The sequence below is a fragment of the Stigmatopora argus genome, chromosome 11, assembly GCF_051989625.1.
Source record: "Stigmatopora argus isolate UIUO_Sarg chromosome 11, RoL_Sarg_1.0, whole genome shotgun sequence".
NCBI lineage: Eukaryota > Metazoa > Chordata > Actinopteri > Syngnathiformes > Syngnathidae > Stigmatopora > Stigmatopora argus.
The window spans coordinates 15,084,314-15,102,188 of NC_135397.1; the positions used below are offsets into that span (position 1 = coordinate 15,084,314).

At 40.0% G+C, this 17,875-nt stretch overlaps 1 protein-coding gene across 2 annotated transcripts in view; it reads right to left on the reverse strand.

The window, feature by feature from the left end:
- Positions 1–17,875, reverse strand: part of meis1b (Meis homeobox 1 b) — a 116,887-nt gene that overhangs the window by 31,597 nt on the left and 67,415 nt on the right. The gene's annotated exons all lie outside the window — the stretch shown is intronic.

The following is a 17,875-nucleotide window of genomic DNA, read 5'->3' on the forward strand; positions in this document are numbered from 1 at the left end:
TGGCTGCATGATTGGCTTTGGAGTATGAATGGACTCAGACCTCTGCCCTACCTAAAAAGTCGAGAACTGGGCCAAGTTTACGAAATTATAAATCACATTTCTTTAAACTCAACTTTGAAATTAAGTTGATTAAATGATTCTTGAAATAAATTAGAATAGAATTACCAGTACTAAAGGGAAAATAGTTTATATTATTACTTATTACAATAATTGGTCAAATGAATGAAAGTACATGTAATTAATTATGGAATTATTCAATAGAAATAAAGAGAAATGGAAATATAGACATACGTAAATAAATAACATACATGCAAACATTTTTAATAATATCTAATTATTTGATAAACTATGTACTAATTTGTTTCGTTTTGGGACTTCTGGCACATATTACACATGAATCTTCTCTGTAAAAATGGAATGGGCTTCAATAACCGAAAAGGGTGAACAATGAGTTAAACAAGTCAAAACACTTGTGCTTCTCACCACACTTGCAAAAACATTGTTTTCATGTCTAGAAAGCATTTAGTGATATTCTTTGTTCCTCTTTTACTGAGGAAATTGAGCGTATTTCAGACAAAACTTGAGAAGTTGACCTGTCTACAAGAACCACTTTGCATTCTGCCATAGTATTCAAGGAAATAGTATAGTCACTTCCTGGTCACATCTGCATCTGTCGCCTCTTTCCCCTGATTGGCTCGCCATCAGAAGGAAGCGATTCCACATTAAGACAGTTTGTCATACTGACTCATGGAAGTGCAAAATCATTGTTTCTCATAAAAAAAGTTTTTCATGACATTCTTTGCTTTTCTTTTATTGAAGAAGTCAAGTGTATTTCTGACAAAACTTGACTAGAAACAATTTGCACTTCCATATTGTATGCAAACAATAGGTCATCTCTAACTGCTCCTGATTATCTCGGTCATCAGATGGCCGAAAAGTGGTTAGACTTTGAGGTTGCCAAGACGGATACTGTATGATGAATTTATATAAATTTAAATTAGACAGGAGGTTCTTGCTTGCAAGGTTCGAAGTGTACATTCCCAACTATAGTTTTTGTTTAACTGCTTCTATCCACAAGAAAAACAGTGTGTCCAGGCACAATGTGAGCTGAACACGACAATCAGACGTGTAAAATTGATGTGGCGCCAGCATGTATATTTCTATTTCTTTTACTCCTTCATGCCGCATAATGAACAGCACTGTGTTTTGTTTGAAGGGAGGCAGACGCAGCAGAGGGGAGCTTCACTCGTTTCCCCCCCTTTTTCTCCCAGCATTCCCCTTGTCCATGTGATGGGCTGTGGGGGAAGGAGAAAAGGGGGCAACACAGGGAGGCTAATTCCATGTAGTAAGTTATAATTGCATAGTTGTTTCTGGCCAAACTGCTGTCCCCTGTGTGAATTCATACTAGAAGAGTAACTTGTTTGCCAACAAGAAACCAAATGCACCAGTTGCGGAATAATCGAGTCAATAACAGAAACCCATCTAGATCAGGGGTAGCAAACACGTGGCTCTCGGGCCGCATGCAGCTTGCAGCCAAAATGAATGTGGCTCTTTGCTTCTTATCATATTTTGTATAGAATGTGCCTCTTTGCCTCATTTCATGTTTCTCGTATTTATTATTTATTCTCTCTTAAAACATACTCAGAATTCATCAGGGCACATTAAAAACAAATAATAAATTATATTTTAAAAAAAATTGGCAGATTGGATTTTATTATGCTGCTTCGTGGCTCTTTGACTCGCAGTTTAACAATTTTGTCTAACTTGTTCGCCACCCCTGTCTAGTTTATAACGGAGTGACGGATCATGTTTTGGTGCTACTGATAGCGATATGTCTTTGAAATATCACTACCAGCCTCCACAGTTCAAATAGAATTACAGATTTAACAGATTTGCGAATGTTGCATGTGCAGACGATACTTTCAAAGTCATTAGCGAGTTTATATAGACAGGTGCTTGCTTTCGAAAACGGTTAACACAGAGAGGGTATTCAGGTTTATAAAAATAGAATATGAGTGTATCTGGGTTTCTGATTGTTTGCATGACCATAGCCCCAGTTTAGGGGTTTAACGGTTTTTGGAAACGTGACCACGGACACTGCTTTAATTTTGAGATAGCTCGTCGGCCTCACAGTGGGGGTCCACCTGTGTGGAGTTTGCATGTTCTCCCCGGGCCTGCGTGGGTTTTCTCCGAGTACTCTGGTTTCCTCCCACATTCCAAAGACATCCATGATATGCTGATTGGACACTCTAAATTGTCTCTGGGTATGAGTGTGATCATAAATGCTTGCTTTTCTCCATGTGCCCTGCGATTGGCTGGCCACCAATTCAGGGTGTTCCCCGTCTCTGGCCCGAAGTCAGCTGGGATAGGCTCCAGCCCCCCCCGTGACCCTAGTAAGGATAAAGTGGTTCAGAAAATGAGATGAGATGAACCAGAAGCAAACTGTGCAGATAACAACAGTATCAGTCTGAGTCATTATATTTGAAATTATTATTTAAAATATATTATCATCATCATCATCGTCATCATCATCATCATTGTCATCATCATCATCTTTATTATTATAATTATTATGCATAATGTTGCAATGCCAAAAGCGCATCACTTGCCACAACGTCTGCTACCCAGAGGGTGAAATGCACGAGTTAGATGTTCTGTATTCCCCTTTTCTACATAGCTTGTAGACTGGAAAATTGGAAAAAAACCAATAAACCAAAAAGTCTGACAGATTTGACCACAAAATTATGTAATGACGTCAGACGTATCATTAGTCATAAAACAGTATTGTTTGAGCGTTTGCTGCACGTCAACCCAATCCTACGCCAGCACAGAGACATTTTGCCACTAGCATGAAGGAGCTCGTCATGTGAGTCTGATACGACGTTCAGTCGGCAAGACAACAAGCGTCCAAGACCCATGCGGAAGACTCGTGATTTATGAACAGAGAATTATGTTTATGGTGCTATTGACGGCAGTAGGCGTCAAATTCATTTTGACTGGGAGAGGCTGACAACAATCAATCATTTGCTGCTGACATTCAAAAAGTCACGTCCATATCCATTGGATAGTGATATATATGGCTATAGATAGTGAAAAGACAAAAAAGGAGAAAAAAACACAGACTAGTCCGTGCACAAAAACAACTTCTCTTCCCTTTTGCTTTTGTAGCGTGCCAAATGAACACCAATCTGTCACAACTGTGAAGTTTTAATAAGGTGTGTGATACTGTGTCTCCTAATGGCCTTTGGCTGGGATTCAGGGTGCCGAGAGAGTGAGAATCGGTTCTTGAAAGGAGCAGATGGAAAGTTTCTTCGCATCCTCCCCTCCTCCTCCTCACTCCCTCTGCTCTATCTTAATGATATGTCTTCTCCAAATATACAAGTGTTTTCATGAGAACTCGCAGCCTGCTTTCTGCTGCCAGGACGGAGAGGACAGACGTGAGGGAGGGTTGTTTTCCCTCATCTTATCAGTCTCACTCGGTGCTGTTTTACGTGTTAATATAAGTAAGGCAGACTTTACCAAACCAAACTACAACGGTGTTAAGCACGAACCTGCACCAATGACTTGGCAGATGCTGGAAAAACAAAAGCGCCCATATATTATTAGAAGAACAGAGCAACATTGGAAGCCTAAATCCTGGTTTCCGGCAAATTCAATGCATATCCCTAGTGACTTGTCTTTTTGTAGAATTTCTTGTGTAGCGAAAACCTTTTGAGTTTTTGTCCAATTGGACGGATTTCGGTGTTGAGGTGAGGGATGTCCCGATGCTGATTTATTTTTTTTTCTTCTCATCTGATTTTTTTTCAAGATATGTTATGCCAATACTGATCAGATGCCAGAATTTTCCATCCAATAAAATTAATGCAAAAAATAATTTAATCCTTAAATGACAAATTGTATTTTTAGTATCAAAGTGAGCCCTGGAGGTATCTCCTCAAGAACTGCTGTTTACATTATGCTCTGTTACCATCATTAGTTTCTAAAAAGAAATTTTTCCTCTCAGCAGTCATGTTTGGCTAATGGTTTGATCTACTGCAGCCGAAAATCTTGATGATAATGAAAACACACCCTACTAATGGATTGGATTCGATCTTGTAACAAAATCCGATACGGTCTGAAAACTATAAAAATAATATTGAGCACCAATACTGAGTATCGGTTCAGGACATGACTAGTTTATATGATGCTATCCTAATCTAATTTGTCCAGATCCAGGATCTGCAGTGGTGGCCCACGTAATTTAAATATTCAGACGATCCAATTCAAACATTCAGAAAATCCAATTAACCTTCCACTGATTGGTCAGTCAGAGCAAAATTATATATGAACAAAATCTGCACTCACAAATACAACTAATAAGTCGGCATTTTGGTGCATGTGATTTACTTGATTTGAATATATTTTCTCATGTTAGCTCCTATATACAGTGGTTATGAACTGCGCAATGCAACAAATGTACATAAAACAATTCATGACTATTTCACTTAAACCATTGTTGCAGTAGACTTTTATGTTATGAGAAACAATTCTGGCCATCAATGTTAAAAAGAATCACGATTCCACTGTCTAGAATCAGAGAGAGATCAGGCAAAACAACAATGAATGTACAACTAATCCAACTAGAAACAAATGTGCAACAAATGCAAAATACAAATTGTTCTTTCTTGGAATCTCTCTCCAGTGGACTAAAATTTTGTTAACACTGTTTGAGTCATAGCAGAGATAGCCCTCTCTTTAAAAAATACACAATCCCACTGCCTAAACATTCTAAAAGAAAAAAAAGAAAAACGTTCAAATCTTATTGGAATAATTAATAAACCAAGCAAAGTCGGCCATTTCCATAACACTGCAATAAAAACATGTTTCTCCCTGGAGGAAAGTATAACTCCCAAATGTTTCAATAACTTTTTTGGTTGCAGTTCCAGTTCATAGTTGGAAGGATTATGTCACAAATGTCTTCATCTCGCGGTGTTAGCGGTATTTAAAGCTCCTGTGGTGTGTGTGCTGGTTTAACATGGCACATTAGTTTTTAAATTGTACGGGGACACAGTCATCTGATGTGATTTACCTCCCAAAAAAGAGATACTACATATTTATAAACAGGACAAGACACTGTGCTGCATAGTGATGGTGTTTCTAAAAAGCTTAGAAGGGGACAAAAAAAGACTAGGAAAGTTGAAAAATGTTTTAAAAACACCTGTAAAGAAACTTTACTTTCCACAGGTAAAAAACAAAAACAAAAAGTTATAATTGTTTGAGGGCCATTGACAAAGAAGATGTCCTTGAACTGGAAGGGATGGCAGTGCACATTCATAGGTAGCCACTCCCAGTGCAAAGTGACTCAAAATCTCCCTCAATGGCACCAAAACCATCATTCACTGGCAGCCCCTCCAGTTAAAATGAATTGGACGTTTATTTCTGTCAATGGCAACCAATGAGTTAATTGGTAACCGGTGTCATGACTGGACATGATAGGGCATAACCAAGGATAACAGGATTCTCACTCTGAGATCAACTGTGTGAGCAAAAAAGTCAAATGGGTGATAAACATCAGAGGTTTCGTCTTTATACACGTATGTATCTGTCCTTCTACTTAAGTACAATGCGTGAGTACTCTCCATACCTCTGTCAGTTGACAATGCTTAACTTCCTTATTATTTATGCGCATCACTCTTAATGTGGCAAGTTCGGGCCTGCGTGGGTTTCCTCCGGGTACTACGGTTTCCTCCCACATTCCAAAAAACATGAATGGTAGGCTGATTGGACACTCTAAATTGCCCCTAGGTATGGATGTGAGTGTGCCTGGTTGTCCGTCTCCTTGTGCCCTGCGATCGGCTGGCCACCGATTCAGGGTGTCCCTCGCCTCTGGCCCAGAGTCAGCTGGGATAGGCTCCAGCACCCCCTGCGACCCAAATGAGGATAAAGCGATTCAGAAAATGAGATGAGATGAGACTCTTACTGTGCCATGGGTCTCACCCCTTTTACACAAGGCTGCCCCCGGAGGATCAACGTTGCGTTGACAAGAGCTAGCATGCTGCTAATGGCCGCCTTGGAAAAGCTTTTGTAAACAATCCACAAGCGGGACGTTGATTCCTGCTTGTTGACTTGGCAGGTGAGCGACAAGCGGAGCAGCGGGCCCGCTCCCAGACGGCTAATCCGGGGGGCCTTTTTTGGCCCGAGGGTTAGATACACACACACGCATGCACGCATTCAGAAACACACTGTTTACTGCAAGCGTTGCCAGGCCAGTATGAGGTTGACTTAAATATTTGGGGAGGTGAGCACATTGTTATGCCAAAACCTTGAGCAAGTGCAGACTTTCAAACACAAGCCAAGCACATTCCCCAACATTTGTTTCCTGTTCAGGCATTGTTGAGTGCTACATGCTCTTGTAAGTAGTGCTGGGCGATTTTATAATTGAGACTGCAGATCAAGAATATTTTAGTTAATCAGCTATTACAAATTTAATTGATAAAATATGGTGAAGACTGACCTTAGTCCTTTAGGAACCCTTTGTTCCTGCAAACCCGTTAGCAAAATGCTAATACACAATAGAAGACTCCATTGATGAGCAAACGACAAGTAGAATTGTGTGGCTACATTTAACTCTCAGGACAATCAATATTGACATACAAATGCTCTCACTTAGAAATCATGGTAAATGTCCACAGTGAGAGGGATAATCTACAAATACGGTTAATATGCGAGAAAATACTGTATGATGTTTTAAAACAATAATTCATGTGATACAGCTCCAAATAAGTATTTGAACATGTGAGAAAACCAATATTAATATCTGTATAGTAGCCTTTGTTTGCAATTACAGAGCTCAAACGTTTCCTGTAGTTTTTCACCAGGTTTGCACAGACTGCAAGAGGGATTTTGGACCACTCCTCTACACAAATCTTCTCTAGATGAGGCATGGTTCTCGGCTGTCACTGAGAAAAACAGTTTGAGCTATCCCCAAAGATTTTCTACTGGGTCTAAGTCAAGAGCCAGAACCTTGATATGCTTCTTACAGAGCCACTCCTTGGTTTTCCTGGCTGTGCGTTTTGGGACATTGTCCTGTTGGAAGACCCCGTCACGACCAATTTTCAATGCTTTGAAAGAGGGAAGGAGGTTGTTCACCAAAATCTCATACTACATGGCCCCGGTCATCTTCTCCTTAATATAGTGCAGTCGTCCTCTCGCATGTGCAGAAAAACAACACCAAAGCATGATGCTACCACCCCTATGTTTCACAATAGAGATGGAGTTCTTGAGATGGTACTCATCATTCTTCTTCCTCCAAACACAGTGAGAATATGACGCCAACGTTCTTTCAATTGGTCTCATCTGACTACAAAACTTTCTCCCATGACTTCTCTGTATCATCTAAATCAGCGGTCTCAAACCGGTCCTCAAAAGGCTCCACGGGGTGAAGGTTTTCATTCAAACCAAACAAGCGAACACCTTTTGCAAATGTAATCGCTTGATTGCAGCCAGGTGCTAATTATTTTAGAAGATCCCTAATTGGTTAAACTGTCGACACTGGATTGGTTGAAACAAAGACCAGGACCCACTGCGGCCCTTTGCAGAATCGGTTTGGGGACCCCTGATCTAAATGGTTATTGGAAAACTTAAGACTGACCTTGACATGTGCTGCTTTAAGCAGGGGAAACTTTTGCGCCATGCATGATTTCAAACCATGATGTCTTAGCATATTACCAATTCATCTTGGAAACAGTGGTCCCAGCTTCTTTGAGGTCATTGACCAAGTCTTCTCGTGTATTTCTGGGCTGATTCCTTGCCTTTTGTAGGATCATTGATACGCCATGAGGAGATATCTAACATGGAGCTTGACCATCAACCTTAGATCCTTTGATTTTCTCATGATTTCTCCAACAGTGCCACCCAATGTTATAGTGGTTCTTCCGCCAGACTTTGGTGCGGGCAGTCTGGGTTTGATTACCACTCGCTGGCAGTGTGATTGTAAGAGTGAGTGATTGTCTGTCTCTCTGTGTGCCCTACGGCTGACTGGCGACCATTCTAGGGTGTAGTATGCCTTTCGCCCGAAGACAGCTTGGTTAGGCTTTCGAGGATGGGCGGTATGGAAGATGAACGAATGAATGCTCCAACAGTGGAACTTTTTTCACCACGCTGCTTGGCAATTTCTCTGTAGCACTTTCCAGCCTTGTGGAAGTGTACAATTTTGTCTCTGGTGTCTTTGGACAGATCTTTGGTCTTGGCCATGTTACAAGTTTGCGTCTTAGTGATTATATGGAGTGGACAGGTTTCTTTAAGCAGCAAACACCCTCAAACAGGTGCATCTGATTCAGGATAATACAGGGAGTGGAGGCGGACTTTTAAAGGCAGACAAACAGATATTTGAGGGTCAGAATTCTAGCTGATGGACAGGTGTTGAAGTACTTATTTGTGGCTGTATCACACGTTAAAAGTCATACATTGTGATTTCAGTTTTATTTATCTCTCTTACAGTGGACATCATCTACAATGAAAATATCAGTCCTTCTAAGTGGGGTAACTTGCAATATAACAGGAGAAATGCAGCAGCATTTATATACCCTGCTACAATCATCATATTTGCTGCTAGATCACCCAGCCCTAGTTGTAAGGCACTGAAGTAATAATTACGAGTTAGTACAAAATAAAATCTGAAGAAAATTAAAGACTTGCTCTCAAGTCAAATGTTAGTGTTTAACTTCCAACAGACCGTATTTTACATTAGGATACATGTACTTTCACCTAAGCATTGGTTTTTGGCTTTTTATACGAGGCTGGTAGCACATGGCCACATCAATGGAACGAGGCAATCCAGCAAATAAGGCAAAGGGAAAAGTGGCAATTAAAGAAAAAGAAAAGAGAGCAAACAAAACAAAATCTCACCCAACCTAATTTCCTCTGATTGGTGCCTGCTCCGATGGAGTATAACAAAAGAGATTTAAAAAAAGAGCTTAAATGTCTCAGAGCTTGTAGCATGAATAATTCAACAATTGGCATTTTGTCTGAGTGTCTCTATCTCCTGGAGATAAAGGGGAAAACAGATGTTTTCATGCATTAATGAGGGCTTTTCCAATGAAAAAAGAAAAAAAAACCTGTTGGTTTAGGGAATTCTCTCTATGCTGTAGCCTTTTGGGAAACTAATGGAGTTAGCGGCATGTTTGAAGCGTAGCTCATTTTTGGGTAATTGATCATCATCGGATGCGTTAGTCTTTTTGGAATCCTTGCTGATAAATATCGTGCTTCAAAATAGAAGGCTGGAAACAAGTACAAACACTTAACATACTGCGAATGGAAGTTCTAGCAGCCTCCCAAAGCTCCCACCAAAATGTTGTGATGTGTTGTTAATAGGGAAAATAACAAACTTTATTTAATAAAAAAAAAAATAGGAGAATAAATAATAAGTGTGAGAAGACAACACTGTACAGTTAAACTTGAATTTAACAGACTGCAATTTTTGTATAACAACAAAAGTAAAACACTTGCAAAGAATGAGGTAAATTGAGCTTTACTTCTACAAGTACACAATGTACACGGCATAAGTATTTTTGAAAGTACGGCGCGGATTCCAGCATGTACGCCAAGTCAAGTCAGCTTCCAAGACAAAAAAGTCAAGTCAAGTCTTGACAAAGCTCTACATTGGTTAGCGCTAGAAACGAGGGCGTGCTTCGTTAGCCGGGGCCATTCCAGGAATATTGTCAGAGGCTGTCCGAATGTTTGGCGACAACTGCTGCCTCTTTATGGCGCGTTGGTGGGCCGCTCATTGGAGTTGCGCCTGATGAGCCGGGGCTAATTCAAGGGGTGATTATGTAGTTTGCTGGACCACTAAACCTCTTTAAGCCTTAATTACTGCCTATTTGAGCGAGGGGAGGCACTCCAAAAGCCATCGGTGAACAGCAGCCACAGCTGGAGGTGTGCTGTTTCCACGGCCTCGGGGGGCCGGACCGCATGAAGGTGGGGGGGCTGGTAGGCAGCGGGAAACAGCAGGATGTCACACAGAACAGCAGCCATCACTATGCTTTAAAAAAATAAAATACTAACAAAGATCCCTTTGTGGCACCTCCTTTACATGGCGATTGCCAAAATGGATAATATATGTTCGCCTTGCCAGTTGGGTTTGGAATCAAATTTTTCCTGGCTCAGATGGAAGAGGTACTACCATTTTGATGATTTACACAGGTGCAACAAAGAATAAAAAACGGACTTGCTGGATACATGTTACATTTAGTACTATATTGTTCAGGTTTATCTTGAGAGTTTCATCAAGTAAAATTCAAGATATTTTAAGAGCTGTCAAGACCATGTAAAACATAATTAAATGTAACTTTTGGGGAAAACATTCAAATCAAACTTTCTATGAAAATGTTTTAAAAATTCAGTAAGAAATTAAGTTGCAAAATTTCATGCAATGGACTGGAATTTAAAATCCAAGAAATATAAATATTACCACAATGAATTGAATGCCTCTTTAAGACATTTTATCAAATTTAGTCAATTTAAGACTGAGACCCAAAGGGGAACCCCAGAACAAAAGTTTATATGGCAATGATGCCAGAGCTTTCAAAGTGTCATTAGCGTTATACAAACACCCTTTTCGTCAAAGTGTTATATCTATAAATATATAATTGACAGGAGTACAATGGTAAAATGATTGGTGAAAAAAATGAAATAAACTTATGAAGAACTCTTCAGCCCAATCTTGGACATTCATTCATCTTCCGAATCGCTTATCCTCACAAAGGTCATGTGGGATGCTGGAGCCTATCCCAGTTGGACTACACCACAGTAGTACACTACACTACAGAAAGGTGGACTATACTCTAGATTGGTCGCCAGTTAGTCAAAAGGCACACATAGAGACAGACAAACATCTGCACTCACAATCACACTGCACCAGAAAGGGAATCGATATGCTTCCCCACACCGAAGGCAGGCGAGTAAACCACTACACCCTCAGTTATACAAATCACCATCAATTATTAAGGAACCATCAATTTTGAAGTGATGCGTAGTTGGCAAAATTTCAACCTCTTTTAAATGTTCAACACATTGGCAAACATTTGCTGTTTGGCCTCCCAGGCTTACTGTCAATGGCACTAAAACAAGATGGTTTATTGCCATATTTTCTGACTTGTGTCTTATTTGTACCCAACTGAAGTGAAACGAAGCTGCCAACGAAAGCTGATCCGCAGAGGAAGCAATTTGGGCGCTCTTTAATAACCTTGGTGATATTATTACGTTATTAGCATAATTACCCATTTGCCCCTGACGTTTTAATTAGAAACTCGGCTTTAGGGAAACCCTGAAAAGTAGGTGAGGTAATTTCACAATTGCTCCCTGATGCTCCAGAGGGCGAAGCCACCAAATAGATCTTCTCACCTTCCCCGGCCCTCTTTCATCTGTCTGTCTATATTTAGCTTTTTGCAAAGCTTTCTCACGCTACAACCTCCTTCTTTTATTTTCCTTCCATTTGCCTCCTCCTCTTGCTAAGTTTACGTTAAGTGCCCGAGCTCGGCCTTTCCTCTCGCTCTCTCTCCTCCTCATCTTCTCCATCAGTGCACCACTATGACAAATCAATGAGCTAATCCGCCGTAACAAACAAGTGAGCAGCATTTGCTTCACCTCCCAATTGCTGGGCGGAGGTGAAGCATGTGTGGCACATACAATAAGAATCGGGAAATGAGACAACTCGATTACGCCAGAAAAATCAAAATAATAAGATCCGGATGAGGGCAAAGGAAGAAAATGTTTTTCCTTTACGTTGTTGGTTGGCTCTGAATTTCACCGTCATTACTTGGTGTTCATCTACATTCACTTCCTGCTTGACTGGAATTCTCTGACAACACTGAACAAACCCACAGAGAGTAATTTGTAAAAAGTACTGACAAAAAATGATAGTAAGATAGGACAACCCTTCAACTGGAGCGCATGATCAAATATTTAATTTTCAATCGAAAATAAAATTAGCCTGTAACGTGAGCTCTTAGCAGTCTCCATTTCATGAAACGAAATGAAATCAAGCTAAACAGCTTTGATTTTCAACTTTCAATCTGATGCTGGTATTGAAAAATGAAATTTAAAAGCTCAAAGAGGGATTCTATCATTTTCTCATATCACCAACAGGACTCTGTCGGTGTAGATTATTGTCTGGGGTGTACTCGGAAACAATTTGAAGGAGTTGAGTGTTCCTGGTGTGCAATTTCAAGTGTTTTACAGAGCAGTAAACATACAACAAATTAAAGTGTTTTTTTTCCTGATTGGAGTGAATATCTGAGTGATTGAAAACATGCTGATAATTTTCCTTTTTTACTGTTTCCTATAAACAATTGTTAAAGTTTATGAAATCGCACACTATGCATGCTAAACTGCGTCAACTATTTCCCATGAGTAACCCGGAGAAAAATATTCAAAACCCCCCAACAAAATCCTGTTAGTCAAGTGAATAAAATTGATAGTCATTTTTCAATTTTAAAATCAGATCATTTTTGCGTGGTTTAAATTTAGAGCGTGCAGTGAACAGTTCATGTATGTGGCACATTTTGATTTTGACATGAATTGTAGTGATTGTAATGGACTAATGTATGCAAAATTGCCTTTACACTTCATGGGGTAAAACAAACAAATAAAAAACAACAACATTTGGCCACAGCATGACGAGGAGTTTACACTGGTTAAAAGTTAGCAATTGAACCTAATGGCAATGGAACACAATCATTCACCGACTAATCTTCCAGTTTAAATGGATTAGGCACCTGTCACTAGGGCATGACAAACGCTCGCAAACACATAGTATACTGCAAGTGGGGCAGTGGCCATATAAGTATAAGGTGCTGACTGCAGCCAGAAAAGAGATCCGACAAGCTCGCGGATCACCAAAACAGCCTTAATGGATAGTGGCGAACAGCTAGCGTTAATGTGATTTCACACTAAAGCAGAGTTAATATATTGCTGGCTGAACACAACCACGCACACACATGTACGCTAAGGCTATGCTAAACTTTCTTCAAAGCCGCTGAACTTAATTTAAGCAGTTTTAATATAAAACTGCTGAGTTGATGAACAAAAGAAGCAAGAAAGTACAACATCCATTTTTTAATCAACTTTGTTGTCGGTTGAAAAGAAAAAGGGTAAAATATTGGCAGGGATTTAGAATTTTTTGCAATCTTATTAATGCAATGCAAATATTTTTCGTGAACCTAGGCCAGGGGGATATGACAAAAATTGTTATCACGATAGAAAACACATTATTTGATCTCATCTCATCTCATTTTCTGAACCGCTTTATCCTCACTAAAGTCGTGGGGGGTGCTGGAGCCTATCCCAGCTGTCCTATAGGTGTGAAAATGCGGTACTGTTTGTACAGTACTCGGCCGTTTGGTCGCCCGGAAGGTTATTGATAATTACCATTTAAAATTGTTGCTCAAATTCCCTAAATACAAACTGTGAATTATTATTTAGTCATACTTAATGCCCTACTAATTATTAGGCTAAAGAAAAGCTCCAAATTCCCCGTACTTTTATTGTGTTTTGTTGGAGAACTTGTTAAGACCCTGACTGACGTCCCTTCCAAAGGGGACGACTCATGTACATACAAACTCTTATACACTCACACGTCCGCTCAGTGAAACTGCTCAGGGCCATTGTTGGCTTTTATTGATGCGTAGAACGTGTTGTTTTACCTTGTTTTGTCGCCGGACTTTTGGTCGCCGGACGTTTGGTCGCCGGTTGTTTGGGTCCGGGCGACTAAACGTCCCAACCAAACGTCCGGTCACGGTCTGTACAGCGCATCTTTGAATAGTATTCTACAATCATTTGAATAATGCTCCAAATTTTATTAAAAATTAGCATGATGTCTTATCTCAACTCACTTTCTGAACCGCTTTATCCTCATTAGGGTCCCAGCTGCCAGAGGCGGGGGATATCCTGAATCGGTGGCCAGCCGATCGCAGGGCACAAGGAGACGGACAACCATGCACACTCACACCCATACCTGGGGGAAATTTAGAATGTCCAATCAGCCTACAATGCATGTTTTTTTTTAATGTGGGAGGAAACCGGAGAACCCGGAGGTGGACCGACCTGGACTTGAACCCAGGACCCGAGAGCTGTGAGGCCGACGCACTTACCACTCGCGCCATCGGGCCGCCATTAGCATTTGTTAAACCAAATTACTAGAATTATTTGTCCTTTGCAGAGTTCTACCAAGATTGCTATGGTGGATGTTTTGATAGAACTTGTGACTGTATTTTCCATTTTTGGACTTGCCACTCACTCTCCAATAAATACCACAGTGTGGTGGGGAACTCCACATCCCACAAATGCACTTATGTCAGTGTATCCAAGTGTGTGTGAATCTTCTGTAATGCAGGAATGATTTATCATTTTAGAGTTATTAGTTTTTCTCCACAGGCAGGCAAGCATATTCATAACACATAGTTGCAAATGAAAGTGAGGAAGAGTGCGAAAGAGCACATGATCTTGAGACCATCTATTACATTGTTGATGTTGAATATAATACATGCTGCGAGTGGACACTGTGTGTCATTACGGCATGTTGCAACGCTACTGTTGTCTTTACCCGCAATTAAAGGATAAAAGAGGTATGAAATGAAATTGTAAACACAATTTTAATCTACCTTGTTCATTTATGGTCCTCTAACATCTATTTCCTGAATATGTTTATTAGTTATTTCTGATGTTGGTGTGGGAGAGGTCAAACAGTGCTTTATATTCAGGGTCCATTCTGACCTCCAGCTCGGGTTACCAAATATGCTTCCTTACTCAATGTGAAAAAAAAGTACTAAAAGAAAAAAAATCCATCCATCATTCTGTCCATCAATCAGGGAACAGATGGCCTTTCATGTAATCCTGCCATTTTGGGACCGCTGGCTACCCCTCTGCTCTGGTCATGCTATTACACCCCTCACCCCAGTCCCTCAACATCACTACCATTAAGACCCCATGCAACACCCTGAATTGTTCTCAGTTGCCTACTCACTCCCAAGGGTCACTACTGGCAAGGAAGGCTCATGATGCTACTGTTTTTTTGATACACAAATAAAGGCAAGTGTGTGTGTGTGCGTGTGTGTGTGTGTGTGTGTGTGTGTGCGTGTGTGTGTGGGTGCGTCTGAGGGTCAGTCAGCAAAAAGACGCCTCCCTTGTCTGCTTTTGGTCTCTGGGGGCTGTCACGACAGATAATTGATGATGTTTTCATTACAAGATGTGGGCTAATGTGGGGGTTAGGGGCCATTGAATGAGTGCACATACACACGTATGTGTTTGTGTGAAGGTTGACTCAGCTGCTTTCCCAACTTGACACCAAGTGGTCTCGAACGCTGGGTGATTAGGCCTTAACTTGTTCACTGCCATTGACAACGATTGTTCAATTTACTATGGATTGGAGCAAATGGTTGCTGCCAACCCTCCCTGTTGAAAGTACTTGGATGCCTACTGCTGCCAGTGGGACTGAAATATATATCATTCAAATGTTGGCCCGGCAGCAACGGCAGAGCTCGTTTGGTCCACAGTTCTGAAATTGAGGGTTCAATCCCCGGTGGGTTCTTACATTCCTGTGTGATGTTTGCATGTTCCCCCGTGCCCATGTGTTATTTTCCGGGTACGCCAGTTTCCTACTACATCTCAAAAACATTCATAGTAGGTCAGTTGAACTCTCCAAATCCTCTAGCACCCCCACAACCTTTGGAGATAAGTGGTACGAAAAATGAATGAATGAATGTTAGCCCTCACAGTAAATGACAGATTCCTGCTTTTCCACAACATAATAAACTATCATATTTTCAAACAATGTTCAGTGTGATTAACATGCCAAATAAGTCAAGAATTCTGCTACTTGTTGATTAGTGAGAATTAAAGGGAAGAAAAGTGGATTGGGGAACTTTTATGCTATTGTGGTAAGAAAAGGTCACCAAGTCTGACTAAAATTTTCTGAATTATTTCCACTTAGGGTCATGTTATTAAGATGTTATAAAGATGGCAATCTCTCGGAAGGTGAACGGAGGAGAAAATTGTGAGGGGGCGTCTTATACGAAATCATATTTTTTTATTTCGCATATATATATATATATATATATATATATATATATATATATATATATATATATATATATATATATATATATATATATATATATATATATATATATATATATGATGCGAAATCCAAACCGAACAAAAAGGAAAAGGCAATATGATGTCTTCCTCTATGAGGCAATGTGTGGAATGCAAAATTCAATCAATTTCAATCAAGAGGAAAATTTAAGACTTCGTCATGCTATTCAGCCTTTTATATTATTCGGCTTGTTCTTCCTTTATGGTGAAATTTTGCTTCTTCTTTGGCGCTGAGTTGGGTAGGAGTGCCCTGCCGTCCGCAATTTTGCATCTCCTGTCTTCCGCTTGCGAGTTTCAGCATGATTTTTTACATTTTAATGAACATTTTTGATTTGGATACTTAATATAAAATACCGAAATGTATTGAAGCTGCCAATGTTGAAACCTTGAAGTGGTGAAGGATGACAGTGTATATAAAACTCAGACTTATAGTCTGGCAAATACGGTAATAAGTTGACTACTTTAAAAAAAAGTCAAAATGTTATTATAAATTCTCATTTTAGATTGAAATTAGTTGCAATGACAATGATGATATGAAATCAGAACATCTTATTATGCAAGTACCTGCCCACATTAGGGTTGCCAAACGCCCACTTATCTCAGGAGAGCTGACTGGATGACAAGGTGTCCCACTGATGTATTCATGATCTTCAAAGCTGCCAAAGTCAGCCCACCCGAATAAAGTTTGGCATCAACTAATTTTTCATAGCAGTCCCAAAGCATTTCAGAGATCAGGATTTTTGTGAAGATCTACTATTTACACAATGTGCAAATATCCTGGTTCTTTGCGCGTGAGCTACCAAGCAGTCGCTGAGCAAAATAGATAATAATCAACATTTAATATAATCTTATTATAAACGCTTGTGGACTGAGATCTTGCCAATGTCCAATTAGAGTAAAGTATTTAAATGTTATGCATTGAATTTGATCCAGTCAGCCGCATATTAATTAGAATCCGACTGTTTGCAAAGACAATACAATGGCGACTCGTATTTAAGAAGAAAAAAAGCTGAGTTTTTTAACATTAAAATATTTGTGGAAAGCCCCATTAAAATAAAATCAGTTGTTTGAAAATATAAAATAAAAGTAACCACTAAATGCACCAAATGTCATATTGGCAGGAATTTAAAGATGAATGCAGTAATTCTATTCAACAAACAATACAACAATTTATTATAAATACTTTTGTGTAAAACTAAACTATTACTTGACCAGTTTAAGAACAGCTCCTTTGATCAACTCAAACAGAAAAAAAATCTTGAATTAATACTATCAGTTAAATACGCTAACACCATTCTTGATGTAATCCTTAATTAACGCGCAATATTTTATTGCCCTGCTGCAACCTGTAATTCACAATTTAAGGCAACGCTAAAACTGCTAAAACTTAATTTTGGGTTTTAATGGCAAAAATGAGTGACATGGAGGAAGCGTGATGAGAACGGACTCGCTTTATGCCTTGACCGGACGTTTGGTCGGACCGGACATTTGGTCGCCGGACGTTTGGTCGCCCGGATGTTTGGTCGCCCGGACGTTTGGTCGCCGGACATTTGGTCGCCCGGGTGAATATAATTTTGAGAGCTGGTTTCAACAGTAAACTCTCTGTCATGTTGTCAAACGTCCGGCAACCAAACGTCCGGCGACTAAACGTCCGGGCGACCAAACATCCAGCGGCCAAACGTCCGGCGACCAAACGTCAGGGTACCCTTTATGCGACCCATTATTGTTGTTTTCGAGCATGTTTGGA